We start from the raw sequence: 17722 nt of genomic DNA, 5'->3' as shown, positions 1-17722 counted from the left end.
ATGCTTGTCATTGATAAAGAAAACCCTGGACTTTCTATAGAAGTGACATATTCATGCTGATCAACTGACGAAGTGGTCAGGAGAGTTGGTACACTGACCAACTCCATGCTCTGTATCTTCAATATCACCAAGCCTAAGTCAAAGCCAGAACTCCAGAGGTTTAGTTGGCTCAAAGGGAACTTTTCTACATTTACCTTCAGACCCAGAGCTCCTTCTATGCCAAGAACTAAACTGCACCAGAGCTAAGGGCTTGGCATTTCCTTCTGCTGTCTATATTGTGAAACTGTTTGCACAATTCCTGGTGTGGTTTTGCCCCATGTCAGCCACCAAAGTCTCAAACAATACTTGGTCACATTTTAATGCATAATATGGGCCAGGAATTATTCCAATAGGCAATTAGGTTGCACACACTCTGGTTTAAAGATGAAAGAGTTTAATCACATGGACGTGAGACATGTCTTGCCAGTTGGATTCAGGAATAAAGAATGGATACCACCCATTTGATTTACTAATAGAATGATTTTTTTTGTCATCTGAAACTCTGTCCAGATGCCTCCTTTGTAAGCCTGCTGCTGACGCAAAGTGAAGCAATTAATCTTTTCGCCCTCAAGTATATGACAAGCAATATCACCTTTTTGAAAAGTCTGGACGCAGCAAAGCAGTCGAGCAACAGAGGTCTCTACTGGACGTGGTTCTGACCCATGGTAAACAAACATATTTCAACCTGACTGACGACGAGAAGATAGTAAACCAGTCTTCCTAATGGGGATTACCAATGAAAATCTTTAATAACAGTTTCTGAATTACTGTGTTCAAGTTCCTTAAATCCTCAGTGGTTCCCCAGCCTCCTCTGTTCTTTAATACTAGCAAATAACTATTAGGGACCTTGCTCTTGAACTATTTTTAGATGGGTTTTGACATTTCTAGGTAAGATGTTCACATACAGCAGAAGCGGGTTCTAATTGGAATCTCCTTCCTGCCCTAAGAAATTCAAGGAAAAGGACTGCAGGAGAAGAGAGGCTCGAACTGAATTGCGCAACTTCGGGATATGATGCTAAAGACCTAATTGCCGTACTTGACAATTAAATGAAAATGCACAGGAAAACCTCAAGACAACAGCCAACCTACCTTACAGACTTCCCTACAAATAGAAGTCTTGGATTTGATCGACACAAAGCATTGCTCAGGCAGGTAGTCTTAACCCAAACAATGGAAAAAATGGCTAAATTCACCAGAGCAGAAAATTAATTTCCATAAGTTATAAACAGTCTGTAGAAAAGTTGTGGTCATGTGGCACATGAAGAGCCAAAGTCCAAGAGGATTTAGACAAACCTGAAGCATATTGTTGATAGCTCTCTGGCCCCAGTCACTGCCCTTTCTAGCTTTGTTAAATTATCTCAGAGCTTGATTAGATTGTCCCTTGTGCCTGTTTGAATAGCATAGAGGGCGATCAATCTTCTCAACATGAAGTTTCCATATTTACCTATATAAAGCACCATGAAAAAGAAAAGTCTTTTTAGAAAAAGAGAATTTTGAAATATTTGCAGTAAGCATACATCTGTATACAAACTTATAAACAATAAGTGTATGAATTTCTTCAGATAGATGTTTGACTTATTTTACAATACATTGATGCATGTTTTCTCATACATATGCCGTCCTTTCATTTATAGCTTCACAGTTCTTACAGTTTGACAGATCCTGTGTTTGCCAGCTCTGACGCACAGATTAGTGCAAAATCAACCATTTGAAAAAGAAACAAATCAGGCACCAACCATGTAAACTCTGCCAAGGAAGGAGGACGTTAGCCTTGCAGAAGAATCAGTTTGTTTACTTTTCCCCAAGTACCCCAACTCTTGCATTGAATCACGACTGCTTAAGTACGTACTTTCTGCTTATATGCTTAGACAAAGAGTGCTTCTGCAATTAATGAAGTACTTTTATTTAGGTACTGAGTGAATTTAAACTCTGTCAATGGTATGTGTTGCTGGAAACGTGCCAATTCAAATCTCTCTCTGGGACACAGATGCCTACATTTCTCCAAACTTCTACCTTAAACGTCAAAGCTGATGCTCTCACTCTCACCCTGAAATCCTAGCAAAACCACGAGCTCTACTAAATGCACGGTGCTCCCTTTGTGAAACAGTGAGCGAGAGAACAGACGGGTCGTGCCAGATGCTAACTATGTTGTTTAACACAATTCACAAAGATACACCTGTACTATGGTGATGATGACAAATAAAATAGTGAAGAGCAATACTGCTGAAGAACAGCATTTCCATTAACGGCTGCGGTCTGGAAGGAACACCTTTGAGCAACCGGCAAGGATAATTTATTAGAGTAGCATACCCCATTAGGGTATTGGCTCGTGCGCTCTCCAGTTACGCGTACTTACATAGCTCAGAATGGATGATCGGGCAAGCTCCATCAGCTGTGCCAAGGGTAATGTTACATATACGGCTGAGCTGCTCGAACAGCTTGTTGCTACAAAAAAAAGTGACTCGTTATCACTCTATTCCTGGCAACAAGGTCCTCGTTTGCCTTGAGCTCTGGAACTTTTCCTCTGATATGGTAAAATGATTTGATTCACTAACCCAGGGAAAATATATTCATATTTTTGCTGGTTATTTCTGTCATTTTAGAAAGCTGAATCAGGCAGGTACAGAATTGGATGATTTTCAGAGCCTGTGCAAAGAAGCGGGTAAGACTGTGCGGCAAGAAGCAAGGCAGAAGGAAGAGCAGGACCTTCCCGTTTCAGCACAGCAAGTTCTTAAGGGGTTTGTATTTGTATCATGTAGACATCAATGTTCAGAAGTAAAAAAATTCCACATCTATGTAATGAACATTTTATTAAGCTTTTCATTCAGTGCTACAAAGACAGTCCAGTGCAGGCTGAAAGATGTGTGCCATCTACTCTCTATTGCTTCTTCAGATATTTAACACATGCCAGTTGCTTACGCTTGTAGAGACCTACTCTGAGCAATCAAGTCAGAAACAAATGACTAAAAATGTAAATTAAAGAGATTCCAGTTATAAACAACTTGGGCTTGTGTATCCTGAATTATGCAGTAAAAGGAAAAGAAAACTTCTCATTATCAGATTGATTATATAGTCCAAATTAGTTTCATTTAATTGTATTTTGAAATATCATATACAGATACATATTAGATGTGACACCCTATAATTATAATCTCTTGTTTTAAAGCCAAATGCCAAAAAGACCTAAAGCCAAAAAGTAGACTAAGAACCACTTGGACTTATATATGCAACTGAAAAATGAGTAAACCCCTACATTTGTAGAATATAGAGGTCATGTGTATAGCATAAATGTATAGAAAATGTTTTGAGATCCCCAAAATAAACAGGTGCCTTTTACAGTATGTTACAGGACTTATTTGAATTGTCTTACTGACTACATTGTAGAATAACATCTTGGGCAGCATCCTGGCTCACTGAAATAATTTAAGCCAGGATTTGTCTCCTAATGGTTGCAGATGGAGGACTATTTACAGTCCAAGTTCTTGTGTTAAGTATCTGCAGTTGATATATTCAACATACTTCTCTTCTATTTGGAGTACCCTCTTCACTCCACATATAGCTTTCCCCATCTTCATGCTCCTGTACTTTCCAAAAGCAGTCTTGAGCTATTAAGAAGTTTGTATTTTTACCAGCTCTAACTTATAAGGAAATCTGAAAACACTGGTTTCATTTCTGTGCACGTGAAGAAATAACATTTAACAAACTGAGCCTTAAAGCAGTCACATAAACTGCACAGAGGTTCTGCAGCACTGCTCTGAAAATCCCAAATGCACAAATATTCCTTTGCATGCCTTACCAGCAGTAGAGTCCTTTGCAGTAGTTATATGCAGGTTCCCAAAATAATTGTTTCTTCACCATTTCAAAAAAAAAAATGCAGTTCTATCAAGGCTGCCACTTCTTCTCAGCACACCAACTAATCTTTCCAGAGCTGAAAAGTTACCTAAAAATTATAAAGCAATAAAGTACATTTTATCTCTACCTTACAATAACTCAGATGCTTTCAAATCTGACAAAATTTAAATATTGACTCAAATCATGCAGAATTTTTTTATTTTGTTTTGGGGGCTGTAATTAATAAGATACAGCAATATAGCTTATCTCTTGGGAAGAAGGTAAGGTTTTTAAAAGAAATAATGGCAGAGCCACAGAGCCAAAAAGAATGCAGATGCTGCTAACATTTCCAGCTTCCTGAAGTAGAAAGCTCTTCCAGAAAACTTCAGATCTATTCATATTCTATATGTGACACTACAGAAAGTCCTGAGAAATCCTGGATTTTAGTCAGAAGGGGAAAATTTTGGAGCTGAAATTAAGAAAACAGAGTTTTCACATTTTCATAAGTTAGTTTTTTAAAACTTAGAGTGGAAATCTGCACGCGCGCGCACACACACACACAATCTTCAAGCTTATTTACTGTTATACACCTGGTGATTTTTCCACAATATTCTGGTGAAGGTTTATTGCTTGTTCATGCTTCTGTTTCCTGAACATGAGATCTACTATCACCTAGAAGATAAAAGCTTGTAAAAATAAAAGGGCATGAAGAAATAAAAAGCTCTACATATGAACAGGTGTCCTGGTTTCAGCTGGGATAGAGTTAATTGTCTTCCTAGCAGCTGGTACAGTGCTGTGTTTTGAGTTCGGTATGAGAAGAATGTTGATAACACACTGATGTTTTCAGTTGTTACTAAGTAGTGTTTACTCTAAAGTCAAGGATTGTTCAGCTTCTCATGCCCAGCCAGCAAGAAGGCTGGAGGGGGACAAGAAGTTGGGAGTGGACACAGCCAGGGCAGCTGACCCCAACTGGCCAAAGGGGTATTCCAGACCATGGGACGTCATGCCCAGTATATAAACTGGGGGGACTGGGGCTGGGGAGTGGCGGATCGCTGCTCGGGAACTAACTGGGCATCAATCGGCGAGTGGTGAGCAATTGCATTGTGCATCACTTGCATGTTTCAATCCTTTTATTATTACTATTGTCATTTTATTAGTGTTACAAGTTATCATTATTAGTTTCTTCTTTGCTGGTCTATTAAATTGTTCTTATCTCAACCCATGAGTTTTACCTTTTTTTTTCCCGATTCCCTCTCCCGTCCCAGTGGGTGGGGGGGAAGTGAGTGAGCGGCTGCGTGGTGCTTAGTTGCTGGCTGGGGTTAAACCATGACAACAGGCATTAAACAATATTCCGAACTTGGTTCTTTTAAATATTATCAGAATACATTAAAAAAGATCTAATAATTACCCTACCAAAAAGCATGCACGACATTTCCACTTTTTAGGAAGAGAGAGGTCCCAACCCATCGTTAGGTGCCACACAGTAATGGATGGATCAATGTCGCCACTTTGGCATACCATTACCCACAGAAAGCACATATTTCTTCTATTTTCATACCTGTGTATAGACTGAATATTTTTTCTGCCCTACAAAGACTATATTTGGGGGATACAGATCTCTGATTTTCATCATTCCATTACTTCACTCCTTTGCTATGACTGTTTCTGGAAAAAATGTAGTGATGTCAATCTATCATGCCAGCAATTTCATTATTAGTGCTTCCATGTAAAAATAGTGTGCTGGTCTGTAGACTGGGAAAACAGTTATTGGATCTTGACAATCAATCATCCAAATTAAAATAAGCCAACTTCAGTATTATCTGAGAAAATAAGAAGTAATTAAAAATGAAGTATTTAGGTAATTATTTTAATAATTATCAAGAGCCTATTATTTTCTCTCTACTGAGTTCTATCATAGAAGACAGAAACAAAGTAGATCAATTTTTTCCAATGCAGTTTTAATCTACTTTTATAATTAAATCAAAGATAGATTTCCCCATTAGCACAACTATTGCAGTACCCAAGTAATTATGAGTAATCAGCAAAGGATATTCTTTACCGATTTTTCTTGTGCATCACCATTAATTATCTGAAATGACAAGGCTAACATTATTTCTATTATGAATAAACAAATAGAGGAAACATGGAGGAAGTCAAATAGAAATAATAATAAGATGGCCACTCTTTGAAAATCAGTGTAATCCCGGAAAATGTTAATAGTAGTTCTATTTAAATGAAGCTGCATGTGCTTGCTAGACATTAAAGCTTGTAATATGTCGCATATCATTATTCTCAGTAAAGGCGTAGATGGAATTCATATCTAATTCAATGCTATTTTCTGCCAGCTAATGGCCCTGAGAATCAAGCATTCACAAATGTAAATGGGAGTTTTTCCAAACCAATACTTTATGGGCTTAAAGAACTACCTTTTACTGCGAGTAGAAAACCATACCTGAGCAATTTTCTTTGTTGTAAGTGTGACCTGATTTTTACATTTGTAATATGATACTGTCTTCTGATGATCTACTATATTACACATGAATTTTAAAATATTTTAAAATTTGATACATTTTATTGAATAGATAAATAAGTACAAAAATGGCTAACATGGCTGTATTTCCTTTTCATGTTTGTGTTTCTTTTTGCCTCTTATTCCATTCAAATGTCAGAAATATGATTTAAGAATTGACCCATGGTAATTGTATGGTTTTGAAAAATCAGTATTTCCTTTTCTATATTTTTGAGGACATGACACTAACGGAACAATTTCTCTCGCTTACCTTGTATATACATACTATGAATGAGATGTTGATTGAGATTTTTAAAAATACTTTCTTTACTATCTGTTGGAGTATATGTTAATGCATTTTTATAGCTTTCAGTAGCTTGTACATAGTCCTTCTGATTCAGATAGTGCTCGACATTAATCAGTGCTGCCAGCTTCTTCTGAGAAGAAATTGATCCTGGCTGCTTCGAAGGGACACGTTTCAGTGTTCTCTGTTGTATTTCAAAAGCCTGTAGCAATGATGAACAGTCTAAGAGAGAGTCATGAAAATGAAATAACTATTGCAAAAATTTCTGACAGTTTTTCAGAGCAGTTTCTTTCATGTCTGTGTGTTGTTTGGGCATTTACCTGAGGAGTGGACATCTGCCTTTAAACTGCCTTTTCTCGGTCCGAAACAGAGAACTCAATTCAACTCTCCTACCACCAGATTCGTGTCCTAAAAGCCAGACTGGTATTAAAAGATAAATCTCCTTCAGTCACTGCACAGTGAAGCTCTTCCATTTCGCATAAATAACATATTAACTAAACTTGTGCAACCTGACCTGTGCCTGTGGGGAAGGCATGGCCATTGTTCTATAATGTCAGTATTTTTTTCTTCCAAGCATGTTTCATACAGAATTGTGGATGACTGAGAATACAGTTAAATAACTAAGCAGCCATTGAAATATCATGCCTTTTCCAGGTGGTTAGACGGTTCTTTCCATCTCCTGGCTTGACCCTTTCCTCTCTTAAGTTCACTTCAATGAACTCTTTTCTTAAAATGCTTAACTCTTCCAGTGCAGCATATGGGGAGACTCATGGGGGTAAATGCAGCTATGAACTCCACCACTGCAGTGACTACAATCTGATTTTAGCACTGCTTTTTATCAAGGGATAATTCTCAATATATAAAATTTACCCATTTTCAGTAAAGTCAGTATGGACTTCAAACGGTGGCTGGAATGGTGCTGTCTCTGCAGGCAGGTGAACTGTTTTAAAAGAACTATGTTTACATTGAAATTCCCGCTCTATCTGCGGTGGATTCACAAATGTATTTCTAACACAACATCAGTTTCTCCCTCACAGAAACACACACACGTATACCTGGCTCCTACACCACTTATCCTACTCACGGACTAATCTGGCTTAATCTTTGTCACACACTGACGGACGCACCCTCGCTCGCTCCAGTTGCTGACACCACACACACACAAGCCCCTGTGACCCACGGTCCCCATCCCAGTTGCTGGCACTTAGACCCCCATATAGACATCACAGAGAGCACCTCATCCAGGGGAATCATTAGAAACTGAGTTTAATGAGACTGTGCTGATGAGACACAGGGCATGGCTAGATGAGCGTACTGATCAGCAGCCTGTTTACAGGTGGCCAACTCCTTTTATCGCCTTATACCTCTGCTTTCCCGTGCTTGCTCCTCCCCAAACCACCTTGATCCCTCCCTTTCCCCACCATATGGTTCCTCTGCTTAACATCTCATGGTAAGTCTTGCAAAATCCCCAAATGCTCTTCCCCTGCCCCTCACTGCATGTCCCATACCCCCCAGGAAGTAGTCCCCCTTGGTCCAAAGATGCTCTGGAGAACCTTCCCTGCTGACCCTTGATGACAGGCTTCACCCCCAGCCCAGGGGGCAAACGGCTGCCCCATGACAGCCCCAGGAGGAGCCAGGGCAGGGTGTCTGTTTCTGGGAGTGGATTATTGGGGTTCCCCTGCCATATCATATAAGCAAAGCTAACTGAATAGCACATGGAACACATCTGGACACGGACTGGACACGACATCAAAAACTGTCAGGCATGATAACTGTGAGAAGCTGACAAAAGTTACAGGTAATGCCATGAGGGATGGCTGGATTTTGCAGGGGGTTCATAGGGAGTTACACAAGAAATGGCTGGCCCTCACGGATAACTGGAGGGGAGCACTCAGGACCTTTTTGTGGAGCAGAATCTTGCAAGGCCAACAGCACCAAGTTAAATGTATCAGTGATTCCACGTAAGGCCTAGGTAATGGCATCAGAAATACCAAATAAGGTTATGGATATAGCAAAACTGGGACCAATGGGGAAAAAGTAATGAGGACATGAGACTGGGTTAAAGAAAGGGAGGTACAAAGGTGGCAAAAAGTAGGGTCAAGAAACAGGAAAAGGGTAACAATGTATGGAAATCATGTCACCAGTGCTGTTTGGAAGTACCCGTTGAGCAGCCCTGGGCTTGTTTATCGCAGCTGGAGCAGGACAGAAAACCAAATCCATTTGTTCTGACCATACTGTAAGAGTCAAACCTGCTTCCACGGCCAGGACGAGCAGGGGTGGCTGGCTGGAGAACACCTGGACAGATGGACTGAGCATCCTGGTACCACCTGTTCTGGCAACTACTAGTGGCACGTCTCAGGTCAATACTGTTCAATATCTTTGTTAATGATCTGGATGCCGGGATAGGAGCGCTCTCTCATTAAATTTGCAGATATTACCCAACCAGGGGAGCGGTTGATATGCTGGAGGAGACAGAGGAGACATAGACAGGCTGGAAATGGGCTGGTATAAACCTCCTGAAGTTCAACAAAGGCAAATGCAAAGCCCTGCTTCTGGGGTGGAAAATCCACATGCAGCTGTGCAGGCTGGGGGATGACTGGCTGGAAAGCAGCTCTGCAGAAAAGGATCTGGGAGTCCTGGTGAACAACAAATTGAACATGAGTCAGCAGCGAGCCCTCGCAGCAAATAAAGCCTACCATGCGTTGGGCTGAATTAGCTAGCGTGTAGCCAGCAGGTCAAGGAAAGTAATTGTCCCTCTCTATTCAGCAGCTGTTGGACTGCATCCCTGGAGTAGTGTCCAGTTCTGTGCTCCCCAGTGCAAGAAGAACATTCATATGCTGGAACAAGGGGCTGCAAAGATGATAAGGGGGCTGAAGCATAAAGAGTTAATCAGCTCACTGTCTTTAGGCTCCCTTGGGAGTGACTCAGTCACTTACTTAAACATAGGCTTATCCAGCCTTTTAAGTGCCCCAGAATATCTGACACATCCCTGCTGGGCTGGCAGTCTGACACAGGGCCTATGTCTAGACACGGACCTGGGCAGCTGGCTCTGGGCAGCCCTGCTTGAGCAGCAGGGTTGGACGAGATGACCTCCAGAGGTCCCTTCCAGCCTCCACCATTCTGTGATTCTGTGGGAGACCCATTCACTCCTGAAGCTTTGAGGTAACTTAATCCAAACACTATTCAAGTTATTCCAATTTCCCGATGACTGCATTACTGCTTGACTGCTATCAACGCAGTTAACCTGCTTCCTTTATCAAGCAGCGCAGCTCAAATGCTGGAACATTTCCAAGAGCTCTGTTTGTACAGGAGAACCTTCACCCACCAACCCCAGCAGTTGTGACAGCACTGGCACACTGGTACAGTAACGGAGACAAAAGAATAAATTGCTTAGTCTCTGCAAGTCTCAGTAATGAGAAAAATAAGACTATTAAACAGATGTTATGCTATATGGCTATACTAAATTTGGATGCACTTTGGAAACACCAAACCTTTCTTTACCAGTGAACTTCAGTATGTTATTTATATTAAATGGAAATTCTCTCTTGTGAATACAAGAAGGAGCTTGAAACACACCAGTACAACAAAATCCACAAAACTGGATAAAACTGAACCCTTGCCTCTGCCTGGCAACTTTTGTGTGTAGAAATATCTTAATCTATGCTTCTCCAGGGTTCTTTACAAGTTCTGAAAAGGTGATACTGTTAACAAGGTGATGATCATTTAAATTTTTTATGTATGATGTATATACGAAAATGTTGTCTTATCATTGTTATGGAGACAAATGCTTTCAGAATTCCTGTTCATAAGCACCCTGTCCCTGTCTTCAAAGAGGTATAAGCAAATATAACTGAAGATCTTGACAGATTTATTAATATTTGCCAGCAAAGTGGATAATCTTGTTGGATACATAATCATTCAGGACAAAATTCAGTTGCTCACACATTGGCATCGAGTGTCCCTGGAGATCCCCCAAAGTATTCGAAGTGAGGACTTGCCTCCCCCTTCCCTTGGGAGCTGCTTTTAGGCTGAGGCTTTACCATCAGCCCCAGTCTGTGCTACACCGCAGCAGCACACCAGCTATGTCTGTGCCCTGTCCTGAATTGTGGCCCTAATCTGGATTCCTTGGTTTAGCCGCCTAGAAGAGGAAAGCGCTCAGGCCCTAACACCCTGCCGATGTCCAACACACTAGGCTGCCACAAATTGCAGTAGCTGTCCAGTGCAGACAGGTGAACCAACCTCTAGCCAGTACGGCCAGTGGAGTCTGCAATGCTGTTGATCTGACTTAATGTAGGTGTCTACTTCAGGTGAGCTGAACAATTCTCCACTTTCTAGACATCCATTGACTATAATGGGAGCTTTGACACCCAAGGCTCAAGTCATTTACCTACACGTAACTGTCCTGCACCATCTGAGATGCCATACAGTATCTCACCTCGCTTTCAGATACTGTTCCAGAAAGGCACGAGTATCCTGTCATTCGTGTGTAACAACTAACAGTCTTGTTCAGATTTCTCAAGTACCCTTAGGCATCACAGCTGGTGCTGAAAACCTGTGTTTAAGCAAAAGAATTAGGACCACAGGTATTATATAGACATCTTAATGTTGACCCGAACAACACCTTAACAAGCACTATTCCACCAAGGACAATAATACTGCCATCAAGTAGTTTCCAACTCAATGTCAAGTTCACTTTTTTCAAAACAGATTAAGCAATAAAATCCATTGAAGTAAGTTCAGCATCTTTAAGAGATGCACAAAAACACTTTTTCAGGACAATAAAGGTCCTGTAAATAATCTGCACAGGTCGAGATGAAATTAATCTCCTTAAGAAAATGTAGTTTAAAGAGGTTTGACCTACTAGATGCTCTTCCTCTTATTTTTGAATAATGAATTTCTGTAATCTGTCCTCAGTAACACTTAGTTCTTATTCCCAATTATTTTGAACAAAACATTAGTGCTTGCTTAGGGTCAACTTCTTTGATCATCTTAAAATTTATTATAGGCATATTATTAAACAAATATTTTGTATTGACAATGAGCGAAGAACTAATCTTGCATTAACATTTTTCATCATTCTTGATTTTTTTAACTAATTAAACTCATTCACAGAATTTCCTCTGAATTGCAAGCTTGCTTCTGAAGCTTACTGAGTTCAGACGGTTAATATTTGAAAACATTTACTCCTTTGAAATTCTGAATTTGAATGTTTACTCCTTTATAATTTCTGATGAGTTCTACACAAAACAGTTCTGAAAGAGGCTAAAGATCTTTGTTCACGCTACACAATTCTTCTGCCATACTGAACAATTACTTGTACAATGGGGATGAGAAATCCTTAATTATAAGAGCTACAGCTGAGAAATGCCTGTTTTTCTCCACAGATTGAAAAAAAGGAACCTACAGCTAACTCAGCTACAGCATTTTATACTATATCTACATATCTAAATGTATTTTAGAACGGTCAGCACACATTTCACAGATCAACTTTCATTTACACAGGAACCTTTAGAAAAGACTGATACTGCAAGAAAGCTGTAATTGCTAAGCATACAAAGAACTTCGAAAAATATGCATTTAAAGTTTACAGTATACTGCAGAAACTGTCAGTCCATATTACATTGTTGTAGCTCCATTACCATGAATGATAAATGACATTTCTTTCAAAATTCAGTATTTGCAAAAGCAAAGACCTCATATACATATAATTGTTTGAAAAAGCCATAACACTGCATTATTTGTAGTGGCTTAAAGACCTATAACAATCAGAATACATTTCTAATGACCTGCCAATTGTTATGTTTTTAACCTTGCATTACCAATTAGCTGTTTTAAAGGAAAATCCTCTGTTGATAAAGTATTCTGGAGAATGCCTAAAATATAACTCTTAACCATTTACTAACAATAACACAATCCTATTTTCACTGTCTAATACACAATTAACAGAATAAAATTTAAAAAGTAAGATTTCAAAAAGCATTTACTAAGAAACTTGACAACAATTTTAATCCACCAGTTATGGAGCAGCCAGTTTTGACATCAATATGCAGGTGGGTAACCTTTGTACAGTGTCACAGATGTGACCAGATATGACCAGTCCTCTTTTTGTATATTTTCAGAAACTCTTAAATGCAGACTGTTTCCTGTATAACACAATTTATGAAGAAGGAGGAATCACAGAAAGAAACACAGGAAGAAGAGGCTTGAAATTCTTCTTAAACTCCTTGTACCTTTTTCTCAGTAGGTCAGGATTTGCATCTTAGAAGTGTAGTCTGTAAGACCTGTTCAGAAAGCCTTTTCATTCCAGACTCCTTGCCTCTGGCACATAATTACATCAAAGTAATTCCAAAGTTACAGCCAAATGTAAGTAGACCTGATGAAACAGTTTTAACCCCAACCATTATCTTATTTTCCCACTGTAGAAAAAAATAAACATTCTTCTTCATCCGAAAAGGATTAATGTAGAAATATCCACTTAAAAAAAAAAAAAAAATCAATGAATTTTCCCAGATTTTCTAGTAAACAAGAAATGTAATCTAGATGATTATAATCTTAGGTACAGTATACATTAGGTTTTGCATATTTATATTTTCTTATATTTGGCTAAAAGTCTGATGACCTCATTTTACTTTTTAAATAGTGAGAAATTCTGTCTTGTTATGGATGAAATACCATTTATACACTATCTCTCTAGATCCAGGAGATGTTTTCAGCATTCTGTCTAGTCCTTCATCACTTTTATCCATTAGCCATAAAAACATTCCTGCATAATGTAATTCATTAGTCCCTGCATTTTTCCTGTTTCTTTTGTTTGCCAGCTTTAAACCAGCTTCACAATCTAAAAACAAATATTCAAACAAAAATGTGCTAAATGTGTTAAATTTTTAAAAGTCATGTAATGAAAACAGTCGAATGAAACAAGCCTCCTAATCCTTGAAACACACATGTAGGTAGCTTCTCAGATTGGGTTACTGAAATCAAAATTGTTCAGCATTTGCCAGATTGGAAAGTACATTAGTAAGCTTTTCTCCTTTAGAAATGTTGTCTTTTAAAAATGAATTATTTTTGAACAAAGGCACACGGAAAAAGAATATACAATTCTTCACTGATATAGAATGTAAAGCTCCTGTTACCTTGTATGCGACTTCAGAAGAAATAGCTACTAGTTAGTGTTGTCCTCTATTGCCTGAAATACTCTTGTGCTGATGCTCTAGAAACACGCATGCAACTAGTCAAAATAAATCTTTAGTATAATGCAGAATCACCGTCAGGGTAGTTACATGAAAATAAAATTTGATTTCTTTTCACGAGAATACCATAATGTGATCACTATAAATTCTGCTGCGCAATGCTGTTGTTTAATAATTTATTGAAGTCTCTGAGCTTCATATAAGCTGACAAATTGAATATGCAAGCACTGCTTAAGTGTTGAATAAACAGGAGCTAAAGTATTTTTCTAAATAAATAAAAACGTGTTGCAAAAGAGTGGTCCAGGGCAGACTAGATTTTTTTCAGTAATTCTAGTGACAGCAGTACTATTTTTGGTACTATTTTATTTAGCAAATTAGACAAAATATTACTTAAAACATACCTACATTTATCAAATTGCCTCTAGATCCCTTTTGTTCTACAACTCTTAATTCAATCTGGGTAAGTGGATGAAACACTGGACTAATGTATTGCCAAGTTTCTGACTGTTGAAACTTGTGACAATTAATATGTAAAAGCATGGGGGGGGGGGGGGGGGAACACCCCTTACCCATATTTTTATACCTTTTGTGTGCATAAATGAGTTCCAAAAGACGATACAGTGACACATCAGAATGGTTCTTTCTGGCTCTTCCTAACTGTAAGATAGCACCTTGTGTTTGACCAGCAGAGACGTGCAGGTGGATGGTTGATTCAGATGTTACTAGCAATTACTTAAAAAGTTATTTGTACAAATGAACTCCGAGCCACAGTCTAACTAGGTAGTTTGTTTCATTTGCATGCTCTATCACAATGAGCTATTGTCAGTGCATGCATGTTTCTATGATATCCCGTGTCGCAAATGACGTGGAATAGCAAGGAATAAAGAGCTATGAGCATTAACATTAAGAGCTGTGTTGGGTCAAACCAAAGCTACATCTAGCCCACTCTAAACCTGCAACAGCAGCTCTAACGTGCCTAGCAAAGACTGAGATTGGCACACGTGTAAATGATACTTCCTTCGAACAGCCTCCTTCAGATGGCTTCAGCTCAGAAAATATCTTTTGTTGTATTGATTTCTGTGTACTTACTGGTCCTCCCCAGATTTTTCTTCAGTGAACTTGCCCACTGCCTCCTCGGATCCAAATAAACTCTTGGTATCACAGTCTCCTGCAGTAGAGTTGCAGAACTAAACAGTTAAGTGAAAAATCACCTCCTTTTGCTTACTTTGAGTGTGTGCCCTCATAGTTTCAACAGCTCCCTTGTTATTAAATCGAAAGAGAGCAAACACTCAATTCCTGACTACCCTTTCCAGACCACAAATGATTTTATAGCACATTCTCTCTTCAGTTGTCTCTCTTCCAATGAAAAAGCCCTGGTTTACTTAATCATTCCCTGTGTGGTAACCAGTGATACCTTTAATCATTCCTGCTGCCCTTTTTCAAGCTTTCCCATTTCTGTTTTTTTGTTTGTTTGTTTGTTTTGGTTTTTTTAAATAGAACAAGATGTGGGAAAACTATGAGTTTATACAGTAATTCAGGAATGTCCTCTCTCTTAGTCTCCATAATTTTCCTGATAGTTCTTAATAATGGATTTTCTTTTTGGCCATTTGTGATTTCTGAAATGACACTTTGTAATCTCTAGATTTCACTTCAGACTGTTGCCGAACAGCTCAGGGCCCACTATTTCACATGTGGGATTAGTCAGGATTTTTCCCCACGTTCATCCCCACGTTTCCCATGTTCATCTACACTTAATTACACCTGTGGTTTTATTGCCCACCTAATCTTCTAAGATCCTTCTGTAGTTCTGCAATTGCTCCTTAGTTTTGCTATTCTGAATAATTCCATGACGTCTGTACACTTTGTCATCTCACTGCTTATCTCTTTTCCCAGGACTTCTAGAATATGAGGAAAAGCAGAGTCTAACTGGTTTTTTGGATTACTCTTTGGATGATCTTTCCAAGCAGCGATCATTCACTCCTATCATCTATTTCTTACCTTTTAACCACTCATCTAAATAAAGATATCTTATGGTATTGCTGCTTAGTTTCCTTAAAAGCCCTTGATAAAGCCTTGATAAGTGACTTTTTGAAACCTAAGCAACCAGATCACTCCTTTCTGTATGTTTCTTAACACCTTTAGGAACTCCAATAAATGTGTGAGACAGGACATCCCTTTATCAGAGCCACGTTGACTCTTCCCAAGAATTTAATACTCAGGTACCCACTAAAACTATTATTTATTATAGTTTCTATTACTTTGTTGACAGAGGCTTACAGACCTCCCCTTCAGATCTCTACTAGAATCCTTTGTAAAAACCAGGGTATTTGGTACTTCCCAGTTCCCTGCAGCCAATGTGCTTTTAAGCAAGAAGTTCAGTACAACTGTTTGTAGGTGTTCTATCTGCTTCCCGAGTTCCTCTGAAGAGCTTGGGTAAGTACCACCTATTCCTGCAAACTGTTTTTGTTCATTTTGTCTGTGCACAGGCTCTCTGACCTCCGCCTTAATATAAGACACATGCTCTGATGAGTTCCCTACAAAGAAAGGTTTGGGGATGGGAACCTCCTCACTATCTTCCATGGTAAACACAAATGCAAATAATAGCTGTAGACTGGATCAGACTCTCTTCTCTGGCATCTAGTTTGGTATGTCTGAAGACAGATTTCTTATTTCTATTATTTGTAGAAACACAATTACATGGCCAACGCTGCAGTTCCTCACTGGCATACCTGTTATAAAAGATGTTCTGAAGAAAAGGAATTTAAGAAAAAATATAATTATGCGATAAGGTTCTCAAATATATGTAGCAGGAAACACAGAAAAATGTTTGGCACAATTTTATTTTTTCTGAATACTTACATGCACTTCTACCATATGCTCAATGAATGCAATGCATGGATCTGCAATCACAGCTTAGAGATAACACCAGAAAAAAGGCTCCTGAGAATATCCTGGTCTTTCTTTGGAGAAAAATGAGCCAGTATGTATGGCTTTCAAGCATAAATAGCTATTGAAGAGACAGGAATTCTAACAGTTTCACTTGGAAGCAAAGACAGAAAGAGAATGCCTTTGAAATGCAGAAAGAGAAATGGAGAAAGCAGCTTTTTTTCTCTTTACGCATCTTTACGCATCATGCCTGAACCACAGAAATTATGTGGATGGATCTTTTGGAAAAATGACATCTCGGAGGCGAGAGCAGTAACTACCAAGGAGTTTTACTAAAATGGATGCTTCTATACTGGAATGAAAGTACTCACACAGGAAATGTAACAGGCACTTTAACTATATTAATATAATAACGCTTCAAATTATTACTATTACTCTGAAAATTCTTGGTACTTTGCCATTAATGAGTTAAAGGCAGAATCAGAAGAATTCATCCTAAGTAAACCAGAGTGGAGCAGATATGAAATTTCAGGGCAATGGAAGTATCACTACTTCTTAATAATTACCTAAACACAAGGCTCCCTATGTCCTGAAAAACAGCAACACCGGACCATTGATTTGCTTCTTTAGCTTTAAGGCTGCAAATTGTCTCAGCTGGTGGAAATACTTTTCTTGAGCGCAGTATGTAATACATGTCAGAAACACTCGCTCTTTTGAGATGTGCGGAGTAGATATTGGTAAAAAATAATCATCTCTTTCTGGATTGCACTAACAGGAGTGTAATTTTTAAAAGGCTGTTAGAATGGGAACTGGTTTTTTTTCAGAGATTTGCAAAAAATATACGTGAACAAAACAAAAAAAAAAAACCAATTTGTAAGGGAGTCTATTTCTGCCAAAAAAAAAAAAAAAAAGGGGGGGGGGGGCCCCACGGACCAAAAACCCCTCGGGAGGGCCCCCGGCTGC

This window comes from Haliaeetus leucocephalus, unplaced genomic scaffold (genome assembly GCF_000737465.1).
Source record: "Haliaeetus leucocephalus isolate CR32 unplaced genomic scaffold, Haliaeetus_leucocephalus-4.0 Scaffold0, whole genome shotgun sequence".
NCBI lineage: Eukaryota > Metazoa > Chordata > Aves > Accipitriformes > Accipitridae > Haliaeetus > Haliaeetus leucocephalus.
The sequence above is the reverse complement of the archived record's forward strand: the minus strand, read 5'-3'. Positions refer to the sequence as shown.